The following is a 21,175-nucleotide window of genomic DNA, read 5'->3' on the forward strand; positions in this document are numbered from 1 at the left end:
TCAGGGGTTGACTTTGACCTTGTCTTTGACCAAGGATTGACCAGTGGTTCCAGGGGTATTTTGGTAATTGTTGTTTATTGTTTGAGTTCAGTGCATTGGTGACTGTCCAGAGGTGGAGATCGTATCAGTGATCGGAGCAGCTTGAGTTATCTGTTCAGTCGGCAGTTTCGAGGTGAGTTATCCTCACTATATCGCTAGGGTTTATGGCACCAAGGCCGACCCTTTTTATCGGATGGAAATCCGGGTGGTTGTCATTGTTATGATATAGGCCGGAAGGCAATACATGTTATGGGCCGGAAGGCTTTGCTATGTGGACCGGAAGGTCATGGCCTGGAAAGGCGTATGTATGCATTTAGTATGTTGACTGATTCATAGGGTAATGTTATGATAGTGACCGGCTAGACCGGTATCTTGTTAGAGTAATGCTATGATATGTAATTTGTTGATCGATTGTTCTCTATGAACTGCTATATGAATATTCGTTATGTTGTATATGCATTTTATGCTTATGGGCCGGAAGGCAATATATGTTATGGGCCGGAAGGCAATATGTTATGGGCCGGAAGGCGATTATATTGTGTGATGGACCGGAAGGTCGGCGTGGGTAGGACCGGAAGGTTTACCCAGCAGGGACGGAAGTCCCCTGAGACACATGGACCGGAAGGTCAGAGCCTGGAAAGGCTTATATGTGGTTGGTATTCTGGGGGTATCTCACTAACCTTTCGGGCTTACAGTTGTGGTTTTATGTTTCAGGTTCTCAAGAGTCTGTGGCAAGGCAAAGGCGTGATCGTACCGTTCCTCGCGTTGGTGTTTTATGATATGAACCTGGGAAATTACTCTGTTTAATAATGTATTGAAAACCTTTTTGTAACAACGTTAATAAAATGGGTGATTTTGAAAAGTTTTAATTGTTTTGAAATTTTGGATGTTACACAACATAAGGAAATTCTATATATGGAAATGTTATTTGCGTTCTCAAAATTTGTTTATGATTACGGCATCCCTCTTCATAATAAAAATTATGAGAACATGGAAAATAGAAATATTATAGCAAAAGACTGATTAAGTATCACGTCTTTATGTTAGACATTATGAATCGTATCCCATATGCTTCGGGTATAGGATCGATTGCATATGATATAATATTCTCGTGTTCTAATTTTCCAAATGACTAGGTCATTTAGAGGGGAAAAATGAATATAACCGGATATGACTAAAGTGGTTAAACAACTGTCAAGGACAGTCTAAGGTTCGCCAAAGATTGGTCGCTTAAGGACAGTTGAAAGTATAGTAATGGAAGGACCATATTGACATTATTATGAATAGACAAGAGTCTATAAATAATGAGTTGTCATATGGAAAATATGGAATGTTTCCATATTGGGAGTTGAAGAATAGATGAGAAAGTTAGAAACTTTTATGCAACAGGGATGTTCAAAGGAATGTACTTTGAGTTTGAGACTTCATTTCCATGGAATTGTCTTATAACAATCTCCAAAGGAATATTTTGTAATATCATTGGTCAAGTGTCTGTGACTTTTGGCATCTAGACATTACAAAAGAATCATTGCATGATAGTTTAGAATCTAACACTTCCTAGCAGTGACAAGAATTTGGAATTCTTACAATTGCAATACGGATTTGGAGTTATGGAATGAGCATCATTGAAATGTTTTCAATTGATCTATTTCACAAAGTAAGGACCATAGACAAACATAGTGTGCATGCTTGGAGCATGGCATAACAATTGTTTAGACAAACATAGTGTGCATGCTTGGAGCATGGCATAGCTATTGTTTTAATTCAAGTATTAAGTTGATTATTCAAAACATTAGACAATGAATGAAGAGTAATCAATATGGCTCAAAAGTTTTGGGGCCATATAGGATTAATATTATTCTTGTGTTTCAATTTGCATGTTTTGACTTCCCGAACAACTAGGTTATTCAAATCATCCACAGTTGATCATACTTTAGAAGTAGTTATTAAGGAAAGACTATCATGAATGGGTCTGTAGTTTGTTTAGGACAAGGTGGTTGCAGTGGTCATGAGTACTCATGGAATAAGATTCGTGTATTGGATTCAACCCACACTCATCCGAATCACTTCATGGATTCTTATCACGAGTGATCATCAGACGATAATATCTTATATTCTTGAAACGGAGACATGTGAGTGGTAGTTGCAAGTCAGTTGCACATTGACATATGTAAACGCACCAGTAACATAGATGTTATAAAACATATCGTTGTGTGTAATTTGATGAGTAAGTACAAGAAAGCATTTGGGTCGAAGTTTATCCATTCCTTTTACCCTATGTGGATAAAAGTGATATATGTGGGCCCCTCGATGATTTAGTGATGACATCAAGCCTGGACTGATTTGATTTGTTCAATTAGTCAGTTGTCATAAATCGGAAATCGGGAAACAAAAAATGGACAGAGAGAATGATTATAATCCATGTATTAGTCCATATGATATCTAGAATGGAGGAATATATGATCCCTTATCTAATGGACACGTCATTGACTAGGTCAGAGTTCAATAGCGGCTTTTAAGAGCTACGATTGCTAGTTGGGTTGGATTCATGCTTCAATAATAGTTATTAGACTTATCCAAGTGGGAGACTGTTGGATTAGTGTTTAAGTTCATAACTATAATTGGTATGTACTTGACCCGAGAGTAGCATGGTCCAGTTGGGTTGCATATCATCCTGACAATTTGATAAGATGAACTTTTGAGAAGAAGTTATTTATGGTTTATTAATACATTATAAGTTCTAATATATTAATATGAAATCATATTGTGTAACGACGTGAAAATTTAAAACAATTTTTCCTTTTTCAAAAATAATATATCTCATATAAATCATCTCAAAAACTCAATTGTATCAAATGTTATCACGGTAAACATATGCCAGAATCTCAAATATAAAATCCTATGTCAGTGTGTACAAATCATGCTGGCGCCTTCCCGCGATCCTCGCTAGTACCTGAAACACATATCACATAACACAGTAAGCATAAATCCGTAGTGAGTTCCCCAAAATACCACATACAGCACATAAGCCACTCGAGGCTATTAACTCGGTATGACCCTCCGGTCAATGTGTCTCAGCGGGACCCTCCAGTCCCGTAGCTCGTTGGACCTTCCGGTCCGGTCTAGCTCATTGGACCCTCCGGTCCGGTCTAAATTGGTGGACCCTCCGGTCCGGTCTAGCTCGTTGGACTCTCCGGTCCGGTCTAAATTGGTGGACCCTCCGGTCCGGTCTATATAACACATAGCATACATATAACACAATGCACATAAATCTCAAACATACACATACACATAAGACCCTCCGATCTGCACATAGATACCACTCTGGGTAATGTATAGTGACAAGAGTCACCTCGGATAACCTCAAAAAGTCTCGAACTCGAAATACTGATCTAGCCTCCACCTAATCACATAAACTAATTTACCTATAATTAACAACGACTCTCAAAGGCTAGACTAATCCCTTCCTATAATCTCTCAGAAGGGGAAAATACCATTTTACCCCTCCAATGGTGCAGATGTCCAATTGTTGACCAAACCCTAAAAGTCAACGAAAGTCAAAAGAGGGAAATACGCGAGGTGTACCAACTCTGTACGCGGGGCGTACCCTGGCTATCCAGAATCGGGGATCTCAACCCCTACATGGCGTGTTCTAAGATTTACGCCCAACGTAAGTCTCAATTTCATGCTCTTAATGTTTTTGGTCTGAATCGATTAATATACAAGCTCATATTCCAGATCCAGTCCTTCTAATGCCTCTTAAACCATAAAGTCGAAGCCTTTAAATCTTTTCATGGGTGTAAAGGTCACCAATCACTCCAAACTCTTATCCTCTTTCCTCATTAAGCCCTTATCTCATCCATGACTCAATACTAATGATCAAGATTCGATTTTTATGGATCTCAACACATTTCATACTGAAATGGGGGCAGATTAAGGCTTATGGAGACAATTTACTAATAGAATCTCCATATTTGGGACAAAAACCCTAAAAATGGTCCATGAAGCACAAATCCAAAAAGGTTAAGAAAGCTTTGAGCTTTTTACCTCCAAATGATGATCCAACCTCTGTAAAGCTCAAATCCAACGCTTGCACTCTAACTCTAGCTTCTACAATAGCCCTTCTTTTCTTCACAGTCTCACAAGAACACTTTATCAAGCTCAAATACACACACACAGGCTCTAAAACAAGGGTTGGCACTTTTAGGGTTTCACTCTCTAAAAATGGTGGCTGGGATGGAGGCCATAATGTTCCTTTTATAGTGTTCATGCTTCATTTAGGGTTTTGAATATAGACCCAGTACGCCCCGCCTACTGGGTTGAGTCCGTGTCAAAGGCACGCCCATGGGTACGCGCAACGTACTCTTCAGTACGCCCATCATACCCAATTGTCACCATTTTCTAGTTTGTGCTAATTTTGACAACTTGGAAAAGAAGAAGGATTAAAGAGATATACCTAAATTTCTGGATGTTACAATTCTCCCCCACTAGAATCACACTTTACCCTCAAAGTCTCATGCCGAAAATAACTCCAGATGCTGCTCCCGCATCTCCGACTCCGGCTCCCAAGTCAACTCGGATCCTCTCCGATTTTGCCACTGGACCTAAACCAGAGGCACCTCCTTGTTCCTCAGAACCTTGATCTTCCTATCCCGTATCGCGATCGGCCTCTTGATGGCGACTCTGGGATACCAGTAACCTCTATCTGAACTGCTGAATCTGCTCCATCATCTTAAGCACTATCTCAGTGCTACCCATCACTCATTGCCCTACCTCTCCCTAACAGATAGGGGTCCGACACCTCCTCCCATATAAAAGCTCAAAGGGAGGCATACCAATATTCGAATGGTGGTTGTTGTTGTAAGAAAACTCAGCCAAGAGTAGATATGTATCCCAACTTCCACCGAAGTCTGTGACACATGCTCGAAGCATGTCCTCAAGCGTCTATATCGTCCGCTCACTCTGCCTGTCTGTCTATGGGTGATAAACAGTACTGAAATGCAATCTCGTACCCAACTCCTCAGGAAACTTCTTCCAGAACCTGGAAGTGAAACGTACATCTCGTTTTAACACAATCGAGATCGGCACTCCATGCCAAGACACTACCTCTTTCATATATATCTCTGACAGTCTCTATGTAGAAGAGTTATCACTGATAGCAAGGAAGTGAGCGTTCTTCGTCAGCCGATCCACAATCACCCAAATTGTGTCAACAGCGCTCGCGGTCCTCGGCAATTTGGTGATAAAATCCATAGAAATATGTTCCCACTTACACTGGGGAACCTCTAGTAGCTGCAACTTGCCATGCGGACACTGGTGCTCGGCCTTAACCCGGCAACAGGTCAAGCACCTCTCTACTACCCACGTAACATCCCTCTTCATAGAGGGCCACCAATAATCTCTCTTCAGGTCCAAATACATCTTAGTGGGCCTCGGGACGGATCGAGAATCTCAATCTATACGCCTCCTCCATCAGTGTGCTATGTGCCCTGCCCGTAAACGGCACCCAAATCCGACCGTGAAAGGTCATAAGCCCTCGGCAATCGGTAACAAACTCGGACACCTACCCAATCACCCACTCCTTCTTATGGTTCTCTGGTCTTACAGCTTCTGCCTGGGCCTCTCGGATGGTATCCAATACTGGAGTCATCACCGTCATCCTCATACAAATATCTCGTATCGAGGAACTCATCGTGTAACGACCGAAAAATTCCAACCAATTTAAATTTTGCAAAAACAACCCGAATTCATTAAATTATTACAAAAAGGTTTTCAATACAATTTATTTAGAGTATTCCCAGAATCACATCACATCATAAACATGAGGAGCGGTACGATCACGCCTTCGCCTTGCCACGGTCTCCTGAAGAACCTGAAAAACATTAAACCACAACTATAAGCCCGAAAGCTTAGTGAGATATCCCCAAAATACCAACCACATATACCATACACGCATAACATGCCATATCATAACCGATCACAGAACAGCCATGCACTTCGGGTCTACTGTGTGACTGGTCCGCCGCACCGGCCAACAGTCCACCTAGTCCACCCTCCGAGTCTAGCCATATACATCGAGTCTGCAGTGTGATTGGTCCGCCCGCACTGGGCCTTCAATCCACCTGGTCCACTCTCCGAGTCTACAGTATGACTGGTCCGCCCGCACCGGGCCTTCAGTCGGCCTGGTCCACTCTCCGAGCCTCGGCACGTCTGGTCAGCCCTCTTGGGGCCTACAGCCTATCCGGACCGCTCGCTGGGCCTTCGGGACAACCGGTCCGCCCTGGGTATGTTGGCCTACAGCACAAAGCAGGACCCGCCTCAACCCAACTCCAGTTCAAACAATCATGTGCACAAAACCCTTTTTAATTTGAGAAGAATCCCAGAACCAAGAATGAACAAGTATTTTCCATACATAATGATATAAAAGTGGTTTTAAATTGGCATAAAACCCTTTTTAATTTGAGAAGAATCCCATAATGAATGATGTGTAGTCTTAAATACCAAAACTGAAAATATACAATAATATTTGTAATTATTGATATAAAAAGTGATTTTAAATTGACATAAAACCCTTTTTGATATGAAGGCGCACAAGTATTTTTCCATACTTAAAGAAATTTCAGTGAGCTAAATCGACATAACTCGCTAATTTAAAGTTAGAACCGTAAATCTTATGATTTGTTAATACCACATGTGAGCTATCATAACCATACTTGACTTAGACGGCCTCGTAATACGACGTTCTTCAGGCGTCGGAACTATTATGACACTTGTCACCTCAGACCTGCCGGTCTAGCTGTTGCAAGCAGCTCTGGTGTGGTTTGTCAAGCCCAATATAGATCTATACACAACTATCACGTTCTCCCTACAAGAGATTCTGGTTACAATTTACATGACTTTTTGAATTGGTTACTTTGGAAGTAACCCGAAGCGAATGACTCACAAACTTATTCATTAACAGATTTACGCGAACTAAACTGAAAACCTTTGGTAAATAAGTTTGAGAAGTAAATGATACATAAACTATACCTATTATAGTTTATCCAAAACGTTTGTAATGTATAAAAACTCTTTCATGAAAATGCATTAGTGCTATGAATCCATTAACTATGCTTATTATAGCTTAATATACGTGTTCAAAATGAATGAATAATCTTATCATGAATGACTAAGTTTCAGTTTATGATGAAAAACTAACAAGGAAACACATTCATTATTTAGAACTTATTGTTATACACTTTGCTCAACATAATACAAAGTGTTATGAAAGTTATAAGCTGTTAACTAATTTTCAACCTTTCTACACTGTTTTAGAAAAGTCATAGAAAAATCATACGAAGTTGAAAACTAAATCCGTAAATTCAGAGAGTTCCCAAAATGTGTCTAGTTTACTCATAATTTTTATCATGATTTTTAATGACCTCCAACTTGGGCAAAAAAGTCCATAATCACTGACTGGTCCGGATTGGTGTTTGAAATGATAGGCAGTTTTGTAAAAATCACCATAAATTGTAGAAAAATCGTATGGAGATGTACAAGTAGTCATTGTAAAGCTAAGAACCGGAAATAATTTCACCTAAAACCGCTTTTAAAACTAAAATGTTTAAGTTGTCCAAAACAGTCTGTGAATGGAGTCCAACATTTCTAATGAAAGCTGTTAGAAAAGTTTATTTATGTTCTTGGTGTTTTAACTTGTATTCCACCCCTAAAAACTTGAGAAAACATGAAAATGTAGGGTTATGAACTCACCTTGAGTGATTTCAGTAGATGAGTGTTGAAGAAGATAAGTGTTCAACTCAAGAACACTTGAAGAATCACTTGAAGATTCGAAGATCTAACAAGAATGTGATGATGTTTGTGTAAGGAATCATTGATTGAGAAAGAGGGAAGTGTAATAATCATAGAGAGGATGAATTATACTTACCAAGAGTGTGAGAAAGCTTGATAATCAGCCTTGAATCTCGAATTTGAGGGAGGAAGTTTGAGAGGAAAAGAGTTTGGTCTTCTTGGTGAAAGAATGAGAAAATGAGAGAAGTGTGAGGAGAGAGGAGGATTTTCTTACCCTTGACCAAGTGTGTGGCTGAAAAATGGTGGGAAAAGTACCATGAAATGACTAGGTATGGGCTGATGGTGAATAGTGACATGGAGTGGGTATGGGAGTGGTTGCTTGTGTCATAGAATAAAGGAAAGTCAACACTCCACCTCTTGTACTTCACCCACTCTTCTTGGATAAAGTTTTATCCTTAAAAACGTGATTATATAATAATTATGGGGTCTTATATGTTAAAATGAAGTTTTGGGTGAAAATCCCGTGTTAAAAGAATTAAAAACGAAGCTAAAATGAATTCGTAGTCAAAAACCGGAAAGAAATGAACTTCCAACGAGGCTTCTCGGAAGAGGGCCAAAGGTTCGGTCCCTTCTGGTGCTGGGTCCGAAGCGAAGCGAGGCAGCAAGGAGCGAAGAGGAGGCTCGGTCCGAAGTAATCAGGAGCGAAATAGACCGAATGAATAGTAGCTTCGGGTTCGGTTCAGCAGCCTTCGGGATCGATCCAAGAGGGTTTGGTCCCTAAGAGGACTTTCGGGTCCTTAAGAGGGTTCAGCTCCTTAAGAAGGGTTTCGGGTCCTTAAGCCTATTTTACTCGTTTTTACACTGATTCAAGCCGTTTTTGACCCGGTTAAGGGTCGAAATGACCCGAATGACTTCAAAAAGTTACGGGAACTTTTGAGAGAGATTTGGGAGAGATTTAACATATTTAGAGAGATTTGGGAGAGATTTGACATTCTTGGAGAGATTTCACATACAAAGAGAGATTTGGGAGAGATTTCACATTCTTGGAGAGATTTGGGAGAGATTTGACATTCTTGGAGAGATTTCTCATACAAAGAGATATTTGGGAGAGATTTCACATACTTAGAGAGATTTGGGAGAGATTTGACATACTTAGAGAGATTTGGGAGAGATTTGACATTCTTGGAGAGATTTCTCATACAAAGAGATATTTGGGAGAGATTTAACATACTTAGAGAGATTTGGGACAGATTTAAAAATAGAGAGAGATAGAGTGAAAACGATTGAGAGAGGTTTCATGTGTGACAATTGTGAGTGTCCGGCTTCGCAATGCAAGGTCCGTAAACCCTGTTAAGCCTTGTTTAAGGATCTTACACGCTCCCGATGAGTATGCAACATTGTTTTATCCGTTTAGCTCGTCACTTACCATAATTTTAGGTTAAGGAGGTCTAGATGTACGTACTTTTTGATTTATGATCTCTTATTAGATTAACGAGTTGTTTAGAATTTACATAACGTAAACTCTAGTACCCACGGAAAAATTGAGTCGAACGGTTTGACTTGTTGACTTCAGTTGACTTTGACTTGACCGGAAATTGACGGTTGTCACAGTTTTAATTTGTAATTGCATTGTAAGGTAATGTTTTTTCCGCATTTTATAAATAATTAAAATTTTGTTTTATTTTATTATATCTCCTTGCAATGGCATTTATGAAATTTGATGTTTGTATGTTTCTATGTTTAGCAATGGATTTGATGCTTTCATTTATGGTAGTGTCAAAATTTACCAAATAAGGAAAGATTCTCATCACCTAAGTTTCAATTGGACAGAAACTCGGAATTATGCAAGTTATATTGTATGATGAATGAGAATTTTCATCTTTGGTAAATTAAGACTAATTCCTTGTTCACATGTATATGTGAGTCAAGTGAATGACTAAGAGATTGAGTATACTAGGTGTACGCTTGTCAAGATCCACCACAAGGATTGATAAGACTATTCGTCATGATTTACTAAAGTTTAGTAAACATGGTTATGCTTACAAGTTTAAGTATAATTCTGAAGCATTGGAAAAGGATTCAATGTATGGCAAAATGAATGAGAAGAATCAAATTAGGCAGAAAGATCAAAGTTTCTCCAATATGAAAAGATGGCAGAGTACTTTAGTATCGTGTTTTATGATCATCTTAATGTTTATGGAAAAACCATATCACAATTGATCCTCTAAAGACAGCCTAGTGTATTTGCATGGCTAAGAAGAGGAATCGTGAATTGCTGAAAATAGTCTAAATCAAGAAGATGACTCATACTTCGTTCCCAAAACAAGTCTTAGAGTCATACTCCAAGATTGTAACCTTGAGTGACATAATCTTAAGAAAGGTTTAAAACACTTTTCAAATGTAGAGTAAAAGTTTTCTACTCATGTACATTTGAAATTGGTAAGTTGTGATGTTTTTGGAAAAAAGAAAGACCAACTAAGGCCAATGTGTAAAGTGTTTGTCTTGATAAGAATCCGCACTAACTCTTGAATATTCAATTTGTCAAGGAATGATTCATGACAAGAGAATCTTATGTATTAAAGATCTTGACAAGTTTCAATAACGAATCAAGAATAAAACCTATTGCTTATCACTAGCACACGACTTGAGGTTTATAACCTATCGTGTTGACATATTTTTATTTCTGTGCCCATTCCAGTTAAAGTTGACTATGGATGTGAGTTCTATGAGTTCTATGAGTTCTCAGTTGTTTTCATAACAACTTGGAAGAAATGGTAAGCCCTTGTGCTGCCAAGTGGCAAGAGATTGAGATTGAACAAGTTCAGTCCATATCAGTTTGGATTTGTCACTAACCTTGTCTTGGGATTATGGTTATGAAAAATTCACATGGATAGGAACACATAAACCATAAAATCTAAGTTTCATAAGGTTTCTCTCCAATTCATGAAAATGATTGTGAGTAAACGCTTTCACTAAGTAGATTTTAAGGAGATTGAATTGTGATATTTGCATTCTCAAATTTGATTATGATTATGGCTTCCCTTTTCATAATTCGAATTGTGATAAATGGCAAAAATTATAAACATTTGAGACTTATTGCTGTAAGTTCTTAAAACTGTTTAGACACACATGCGAGCTGTCTAAGGAAAGGTGTATGATTTTGAGAAGCCTAGATAAAGTCTTATCGAAGCATCTCGTATAAGAAATCTGAACTTTGGTAATCAAAGTCCATAAGTATTGATTTCTAGAAGTCCAGTTGATTTCTGAATACATGTTAAAGCTAGTGAGAGCATAAGTATTATGTTGGTAAGTTAATAATTATTATGCTAGTGGGAGCATAAATATTACGGTAAGTGTTGCAAGTTAGTAATGTTAATTATAGAGAACAAAAGTTTCAATTCGCAAAGTTGCAGGGTTTGAAAATGTTGTTTTGCTATAATTAAGGGAGAGGAATTTATACTTCATTTAGAATCTAAAAGCTTAGATTCAGATTTTAATCAATTTTATTCAAATATATATATATGAATGTTATGTTGGAATGGTTCAACATGTAACAGCCCGGAATTTTAGATATTGATATAATTATGATTTTGGGGTGTTTTAAGAGGGGACTCGGCGAGTTGGAGTTCAGACTCGCCGAGTAGGGTCGTAGATCTGGTCGCGGGTTCACGACTGGACTCGACGAGTCCGGATATGGACTCGGCGAGTCCACGCTGTTTAGCGAAACCCTAACCGTTCAGGTTTGGGACGTATATGAGGGACTTTATGGCCGTCATTGTTCACTCTAGCCTTCTGAGAGAAACCCTAAATTGATTGTGAGCGTCTGGAACAAGGTTGAAGGCCATTGTTGATTTTAGAAGAGTTATTGTGCAAGGAAGAGAAGGCTTGATTAAGGGAGCAACAAAGGAAGTCACGTTCTGAGGATTGGGGACACAGAGAGCACATTATTCAGGTAAGAATTCGAGTTATACTCTGCTATGTTGATGTGTATATGGATTTAGGGTTTATGGAACCCCTTTTGTGGCTAGATTGAATGTTACCCTAGTCCCCCAAACGATTGTAACCCTCCATTAGGACCTTTGGAGGTCCAGAATGTCCCATGCCTGTGCATTTCAGAAATTGATGAAGGTTTTGGATTGGAATCCTTATGCCTTAGGTCAATATGTAAATTATAAGTCTTGGGGTGTACCATGAGCACCAAAATAAGGACCTTACGTGATGGACCAGTCTAGGAAGGCCAGGCCTATGAATGGTCGGAGCAGTTCTGCCATTAGAAAGCAGTTTGAGCGGTTGCATGGCATGGACTCGCCGAGTCCGATGAACAGACTCGGCGAGTAGCTTGAAGATTAACTGGGACTCGTCGAGTTGTTCTTCAGACTCGGCAAGTTGAGTCGGGGTGGCCCCGCGATTCTTCCAGGAGGAACTCGTCGAGTAAAAAGGGGATACTCGACGTGTAGAAAGGGAATCTTAAGGAATCGGTGAGTCAAGGGCGAGTGGACTCAGAGACGTTGAACTCGGCGAGTCTTGGGGTGACTCGGCGAGTTAGGTCGCGGGTTAAGTGAAGTTCTGAGTATGGGGACTCGGCGAGTCATAGGGTTGACTCGGCGAGTAGGGTCAGTCAGGGGTTGACTTTGACCTTGTCTTTGACCAAGGATTGACCAGTGGTTCCAGGGGTATTTTGGTAATTGTTGTTTATTGTTTGAGTTCAGTGCATTGGTGACTGTCCAGAGGTGGAGATCGTATCAGTGATCGGAGCAGCTTGAGTTATCTGTTCAGTCGGCAGTTTCGAGGTGAGTTATCCTCACTATATCGCTAGGGTTTATGGCACCAAGGCCGACCCTTTTTATCGGATGGAAATCCGGGTGGTTGTCATTGTTATGATATAGGCCGGAAGGCAATATATGTTATGGGCCGGAAGGCAATATGTTATGGGCCGGAAGGCGATTATATTGTGTGATGGACCGGAAGGTCGGCGTGGGTAGGACTGGAAGGTTTACCCAGCAGGGACGGAAGTCCCCTGAGACACATGGACCGGAAGGTCAGAGCCTGGAAAGGCTTATATGTGGTTGGTATTCTGGGGGTATCTCACTAAGCTTTCGGGCTTACAGTTGTGGTTTTATGTTTCAGGTTCTCAAGAGTCTGTGGCAAGGCAAAGGCGTGATCATACCGTTCCTCGCGTTGGTGTTTTATGATATGAACCTGGGAAATTACTCTGTTTAATAATGTATTGAAAACCTTTTTGTAACAACGTTAATAAAATGGGTGATTTTGAAAAGTTTTAATTGTTTTGAAATTTTGGATGTTACACAACATAAGGAAATTCTATATATGGAAATGTTATTTGCGTTCTCAAAATTTGTTTATGATTACGGCATCCCTCTTCATAATAAAAATTATGAGAACATGGAAAATAGAAATATTATAGCAAAAGACTGATTAAGTATCACGTCTTTATGTTAGACATTATGAATCGTATCCCATATGCTTCGGTTATAGGATCGATTGCATATGATATAATATTCTCGTGTTCTAATTTTCCAAATGACTAGGTCATTTAGAGGGGAAAATGAATATAACCGGATATGACTAAAGTGGTTAAACAACTGTCAAGGACAGTCTAAGGTTCGCCAAAGATTGGTCGCTTAAGGACAGTTGAAAGTATAGTAATGGAAGCACCATATTGACATTATTATGAATAGACAAGAGTCTATAAATAATGAGTTGTCATATGGAAAATATGGAATGTTTCCATATTGGGAGTTGAAGAATAGATGAGAAAGTTAGAAACTTTTATGCAACAGGGATGTTCAAAGGAATGTACTTTGAGTTTGAGACTTCATTTCCATGGAATTGTCTTATAACAATCTCCAAAGGAATATTTTGTAATATCATTGGTCAAGTGTATGTGACTTTTGGCATCTAGACATTACAAAAGAATCATTGCATGATAGTTTAGAATCTAACACTTCCTAGCAGTGACAAGAATTTGGAATTCTTACAATTGCAATACGAATTTGGAGTTATGGAATGAGCATCATTGAAATGTTTTCAATTGATCTATTTCACAAAGTAAGGACCATAGACAAACATAGTGTGCATGCTTGGAGCATGGCATAATAATTGTTTAGACAAACATAGTGTGCATGCTTGGAGCATGGCATAGCTATTGTTTTAATTCAAGTATTAAGTTGATTATTCAAAACATTAGACAATGAATGAAGAGTAATCAATATGGCTCAAAAGTTTTGGGGCCATATAGGATTAATATTATTCTTGTGTTTCAATTTGCATGTTTTGACTTCCCGAACAACTAGGTTATTCAAATCATCCACAGTTGATCATACTTTAGAAGTAGTTATTAAGGAAAGACTATCATGAATGGGTCTGTAGTTTGTTTAGGACAAGGTGGTTGCAGTGGTCATGAGTACTCATGGAATAAGATTCGTGTATTGGATTCAACCCACACTCATCCGAATCACTTCATGGATTCTTATCACGAGTGATCATCAGACGATAATATCTTATATTCTTGAAACGGAGACATGTGAGTGGTAGTTGCAAGTCAGTTGCACATTGACATATGTAAACGCACCAGTAACATAGATGTTATAAAACATATCGTTGTGTGTAATTTGATGAGTAAGTACAAGCAAGCATTTGGGTCGAAGTTTATCCGTTCCTTTTACCCTATGTGGATAAAAGTGATATATGTGGGCCCCTCGATGATTTAGTGATGACATCAAGCCTGGACTGATTTGATTTGTTCAATTAGTCAGTTGTCATAAATCGGAAATCGGGAAACAAAAAATGGACAGAGAGAATGATTATAATCCATGTATTAGTCCATATGATATCTAGAATGGAGGAATATATGATCCCTTATCTAATGGACACGTCATTGACTAGGTCAGAGTTCAATAGCGGCTTTTAAGAGCTACGATTGCTAGTCGGGTTGGATTCATGCTTCAATAATAGTTATTAGACTTATCCAAGTGGGAGACTGTTGGATTAGTGTTTAAGTTCATAACTATAATTGGTATGTACTTGACCCGAGAGTAGCATGGTCTAGTTGGGTTGCATATCATCCTGACAATTTGATAAGATGAACTTTTGAGAAGAAGTTATTTATGGTTTATTAATACATTATAAGTTCTAATATATTAATATGAAATCATATTGTGTAACGACGTGAAAATTTAAAACAATTTTTCCTTTTTCAAAAATAACATATCTCATATAAATCATCTCAAAAACTCAATTGTATCAAATGTTATCACGGTAAACATATCCCAGAATCTCAAATATAAAATCCTATGTCAGTGTGTACAAATCATGCTGGCGCCTTCCCGCGATCCTCGCTAGTACCTGAAACACATATCATATAACACAGTAAGCATAAATGCGTAGTGAGTTCCCCAAAATACCACATACAGCACATAAGCCACTCGAGGCTATTAACTCGGTATGACCCTCCGGTCAATGTGTCTCAGCGGGACCCTCCAGTCCCGTAGCTCGTTGGACCCTCCGGTCCGGTCTAGCTCATTGGACCCTCCGGTCCGGTCTAAATTGGTGGACCCTCCCGTCCGGTCTAGCTCGTTGGACTCTCCGGTCCGGTCTAAATCGGTGGACCCTCCAGTCCGGTCTATATAACACATAGCATACATATAACACAATGCACATAAATCTCAAACATACACATACACATAAGACCCTCCGATCTGCACATAGATACCACTCTGGGTAATGTATAGTGACAAGAGTCACCTCGGATAACCTCAAAAAGTCTCGAACTCGAAATACTGATCTAGCCTCCACCTAATCACATAAACTAATTTACCTATAATTAACAACGATTCTCAAAGGCTAGACTAATCCCTTCCTATAATCTCTCAGAAGGGGAAAATACCATTTTACCCCTCCAATGGTGCAGATGTCCAATTGTTGACCAAACCCTAAAAGTCAACGAAAGTCAAAAGAGGGAAATACGCGAGGTGTACCAACTCTGTACGCGGGGCGTACCCTGGCTATCCAGAATCGGGGATCTCAACCCCTACATGGCGTGTTCTGAGATTTACGCCCAACGTAAGTCTCAATTTCATGCTCTTAATGTTTTTGGTCTGAATCGATTAATATACAAGCTCATATTCCAGATCCAGTCCTTCTAATGCCTCTTAAACCATAAAGTCGAAGCCTTTAAATCTTTTCATGGGTGTAAAGGTCACCAATCACTCCAAACTCTTATCCTCTTTCCTCATTAAGCCCTTATCTCATCCATGACTCAATACTAATGATCAAGATTCGATTTTTATGGATCTCAACACATTTCATACTGAAATGGGGGCAGATTAAGGCTTATGGAGACAATTTACTAATAGAATCTCCATATTTGGGACAAAAACCCTAAAAATGGTCCATGAAGCACAAATCCAAAAAGGTTAAGAAAGCTTTGAGCTTTTTACCTCCAAATGATGATCCAACCTCTGTAAAGCTCAAATCCAACGCTTGCACTCTAACTCTAGCTTCTACAATAGCCCTTCTTTTCTTCACAGTCTCACAAGAACACTTTATCAAGCTCAAATACACACACACAGGCTCTAAAACAAGGGTTGGCACTTTTAGGGTTTCACTCTCTAAAAATGGTGGCTGGGATGGAGGCCATAATGTTCCTTTTATAGTGTTCATGCTTCATTTAGGGTTTTGAATATAGACCCAGTACGCCCCGCCTACTGGGTTGAGTCCGTGTCAAAGGCACGCCCATGGGTACGCGCAACGTACTCTTCAGTACGCCCATCATACCCAATTGTCACCATTTTCTAGTTTGTGCTAATTTTGACAACTTGGAAAAGAAGAAGGATTAAAGAGATATACCTAAATTTCTGGATGTTACAATTCTCCCCCACTAGAATCACACTTTACCCTCAAAGTCTCATGCCGAAAATAACTCCAGATGCTGCTCCCGCATCTCCGACTCCGGCTCCCAAGTCAACTCGGATCCTCTCCGATTTTGCCACTGGACCTAAACCAGAGGCACCTCCTTGTTCCTCAGAACCTTGATCTTCCTATCCCGTATCGCGATCGGCCTCTTGATGGAATTCAGGCTCGCATCCAGCTGAATATCCTCCAATGGTACAGCTGTCGCCTCATCGGCCACACACTTCCTCGACTGGGATACGTGGAAGGTGTTATGAATTTGACTCAACTCCTTAGGTAACTCCAAAAAGTATGCTACCTTGCCCTCCCTAGCGTTCATCCTCAAAGGACCAATGTATCGGGGCCCCAGTTTGCCCCTCTTCCTGAATCAGATCACTCATTTCCAAAGAGATACCTTCAGGAGAACAAAGTCTCTAACCAAGAACTCGAGACCGGATCTTCGCCTATCCATATAACTCTTATGGCGACTCTGGGATACCAGTAACCTCTATCTGAACTGCTGAATCTGCTCCATCATCTTAAGCACTATCTCAGTGCTACCCATCACTCATTGCCCTACCTCTCCCTAACAGATAGGGGTCCGACACCTCCTCCCATATAAAAGCTCAAAGGGAGGCATACCAATATTCGAATGGTGGTTGTTGTTGTAAGAAAACTCAGCCAAGAGTAGATATGTATCCCAACTTCCACCGAAGTCTGTGACACATGCTCGAAGCATGTCCTCAAGCGTCTATATCGTCCGCTCACTCTGCCTGTCTGTCTATGGGTGATAAACAGTACTGAAATGCAATCTCGTACCCAACTCCTCAGGAAACTTCTTCCAGAACCTGGAAGTGAAACGTACATCTCGTTTTGACACAATCGAGATCGGCACTCCATACCAAGACACCACCTCTTTCATATATATCTCTGACAGTCTCTATGTAGAAGAGTTATCACTGATAGCAAGGAAGTGAGCGTTCTTCGTCAGCCGATCCACAATCACCCAAATTGTGTCAACACCGCTCGCGGTCCTCGGCAATTTGGTGATAAAATCCATAGAAATATGTTCCCACTTACACTGGGGAACCTCTAGTAGCTGCAACTTGCCATGCGGACACTGGTGCTCGGCCTTAACCCGGCAACAGGTCAAGCACCTCTCTACTACCCACGTAACATCCCTCTTCATAGAGGGCCACCAATAATCTCTCTTCAGGTCCAAATACATCTTAGTGGGCCCCGGGACGGATCGAGAATCTCAATCTATACGCCTCCTCCATCAGTTTGCTATGTGTCCTGCCCGTAAACGGCACCCAAATCCGACCGTGAAAGGTCATAAGCCCTCGGCAATCGGTAACAAACTCGGACACCTACCCAATCACCCACTCCTTCTTACGGTTCTCTGGTCTTACAGCTTCTGCCTGGGCCTCTCGGATGGTATCCAATACTGGAGTCATCACCGTCATCCTCATACAAATATCTCGTATCGAGGAACTCATCGTGTAACGACCGAAAAATTCCAACCAATTTAAATTTTGCAAAAACAACCCGAATTCATTAAATTATTACAAAAAGGTTTTCAATACAATTTATTTAGAGTATTCCCAGAATCACATCACATCATAAAAATGAGGAGCGGTACGATCACGCCTTCGCCTTGCCACGGTCTCCTGAAGAACCTGAAAAACATTAAACCACAACTGTAAGCCCGAAAGCTTAGTGAGATATCCCCAAAATACCAACCACACATACCATACACGCATAACATGCCAGATCATAACCGATCACAGAACAGCCATGCACTTCGGGTCTACTGTGTGACTGGTCCACCGCACCGGCCAACGGTCCACCTAGTCCACCCTCCGAGTCTAGCCATATACATCGAGTCTGCAGTGTGATTGGTCCGCCCGCACCGGGCCTTCAATCCACCTGGTCCACTCTCCGAGTCTACAGTATGACTGGTCCGCCCGCACCGGGCCTTCAGTCGGCCTGGTCCACTCTCCGAGCCTCAGCACGTCTGGTCAGCCCTCTTGGGGCCTACAGCCTATCCGGACCGCTCGCTGGGCCTTCGGGACAACCGGTCCGCCCTGGGTATCTTGGCCTACAGCACAAAGCAGGACCCGCCTCAACCCAACTCCAGTTCAAACAATCATGTGCACATAAACATACAATCATATAACAATTCATAGTCAACAAGCCGATCAAACAAATCACATAGCATATCATCATCCTAACCAGGATACCGACCTAACCGGTCACTAGCATAGCATCACCCTACATATCAGGATACCGACCTCAACCAGGTCTCTAACATAAACCATCCTAGCTACCAGGATGCAAACATATCAAAGCAATAACATAACAACAAATACCCGGATCTCAATCCGATAAAGGGCCGGCCTTGGTGCGTTAGACCATGTTGATATAGTGAGGATAACTCACCTCGCACTGCCGAAACTCTGAACTGAAGAAGCAGATTCTCGAATCACCGACTCACCGAAAATCCCGAACTAGCCAACATAGCACAAATAAACATTAGGCCAAGCACAATACTCTTCTAAGGGTAAATTGACCATTTTACCCCTAACTCGATCCAGCCCAACACTAGGTAAGCTCCCAAGCCCACCAATGGCCCAAAGTCCAGAAGTCCAAAACAAAGCCCATTATTGGCCCAATTTACTAAATTGGGCCCACCTCACCAAATGGGCCTACACTCATGATCCATAACAACCAATGGGCCCACACTACTCTAACCATAATGTCCAGTCACGGCCCAAAATCTAACAGCCCAAATAACAGCCCAAACCCTAAGGCCCAAATTGAAAACCCAACAGAGGGAGTACGCTGGGTGTACCCTCCTTGGTACGCTGGGCGTACACGCTGATTCGCAACAGGGGATCGGGGCACTGACTCGCTACGCGGGGCGTACTCACATGTTACACGGGGCGTAAGTTCGCTACTCATTAAGTCCTTATAACTTCTTAATGGCTTAAGCTCTTAAGCCCAAACTTCAGATCCCTAGGCCAAATATGCCTAAGATTCATAAAGTATCAAACTTTATCATTTGGGACGTCCATAAAGCTCTTAATCCAAGGTATTAATCCATTAAGACCCACTTATCTCACACATAGAACAACCTCAGCCCTTGGGACCTCATTTTCTCACTCAAGACCTCTCCAAAGGTCTGAAAGCACAGATAATCTCGGCCAACACAAAGCATGAATCAAGATGAGAACTTTGGGACAAGAAAGATGCTAAAACTTCACGACACTTAGATCTATGCAAAATAAATGGCAAGCAAGAAGCTTTATACCTGAAATAAGCTCCAAAGGATGATATCTCTTCAGATCTACAAGCTCCAATCGTTCCTTTCCTTCTTTGACAACTTCTCCTTTCTTCTTCTAGCTTATCTTTTGCCAAAATGAGCTTTCCAAGGCCAAACATACCCAACAATTGAGGGAATACGGGTTTCTAGGGTTTCTGAGGTTAAGGGAGAGCTTATGGAGGCTAGGGTATGCACCAACATGTTCCTTATATAGTGGCTGACCCTAATTTTATGGTTTTAGAACTCTGAGAGTACGTTGGGCGTAATTCTAGTACGCTGGGCGTACTCAGCCGTGCACCCGCGTCCATATACGCCTTACGCTGGGCGTACTCGGTGAGTCCCCAAATTTCATACCTGCCCCTCATTTTCCACTTTTCCCACAAGATGACCAAAATATCATTTCTCTTAAATCCCGGGGACTCACAATTAGGTACTCTTAGGAATGGGGCGTTACAATTCTCCCCCACTTAAATATTAGGCTTCTCCCTCGAAGCCTTCGGCACCTCTACTCCAGAACTTCTCCCGCCACACACCACCTGGCATTAACCCAACCAGGTTCCCCAAGACGCAACCATCGAAACCCGAAACTCACTTTCTCCTTTCTAGCGGTGTCCTGACTACCGCCTCAAGCCGACCACCGGCTTCACCCTCTGATAACCACACCTATCAGGCTCCACACTTATGGACCGAGTACCACTCCATGGCACTTCCTCAATCAGACTCAAACTGGGAGTCCAAGACTCCATCCTTGCATCCCTTCCGAGCCTCTTGGCTCTACACCCGTGGAATTCCTTCTGCGACCTCAGCAGACATCCAAACCGGATGTGTTTCCATACCACTGCCGCAATCATGCTGCTCAATGACCATAATTGGACCATTCCAAACATAACTCTACGCTGCTTCTTTCACTTCCGTGAACTTATGCTCCCTCTCGGAACTATATTACTCTATCTTTCCCTACCAAGGGAATCCACTTGGTCGCCTTGTCACTGCGACAAGTGTCACGGTGCTCGCCCAACGCTACACCACTCCCTTATAGCATAACCGCTATCCATGCAACACACATGCTCTAAATCTGTTCACAAGGACTCTCGAGTCCATGCACCATCTCCA

The sequence above is a fragment of the Lactuca serriola genome, chromosome 4 (assembly GCF_051521515.1).
Source record: "Lactuca serriola cultivar US96UC23 chromosome 4, Lser_US96UC23_V15, whole genome shotgun sequence".
Taxonomy (NCBI): Eukaryota; Viridiplantae; Streptophyta; class Magnoliopsida; order Asterales; family Asteraceae; genus Lactuca; species Lactuca serriola.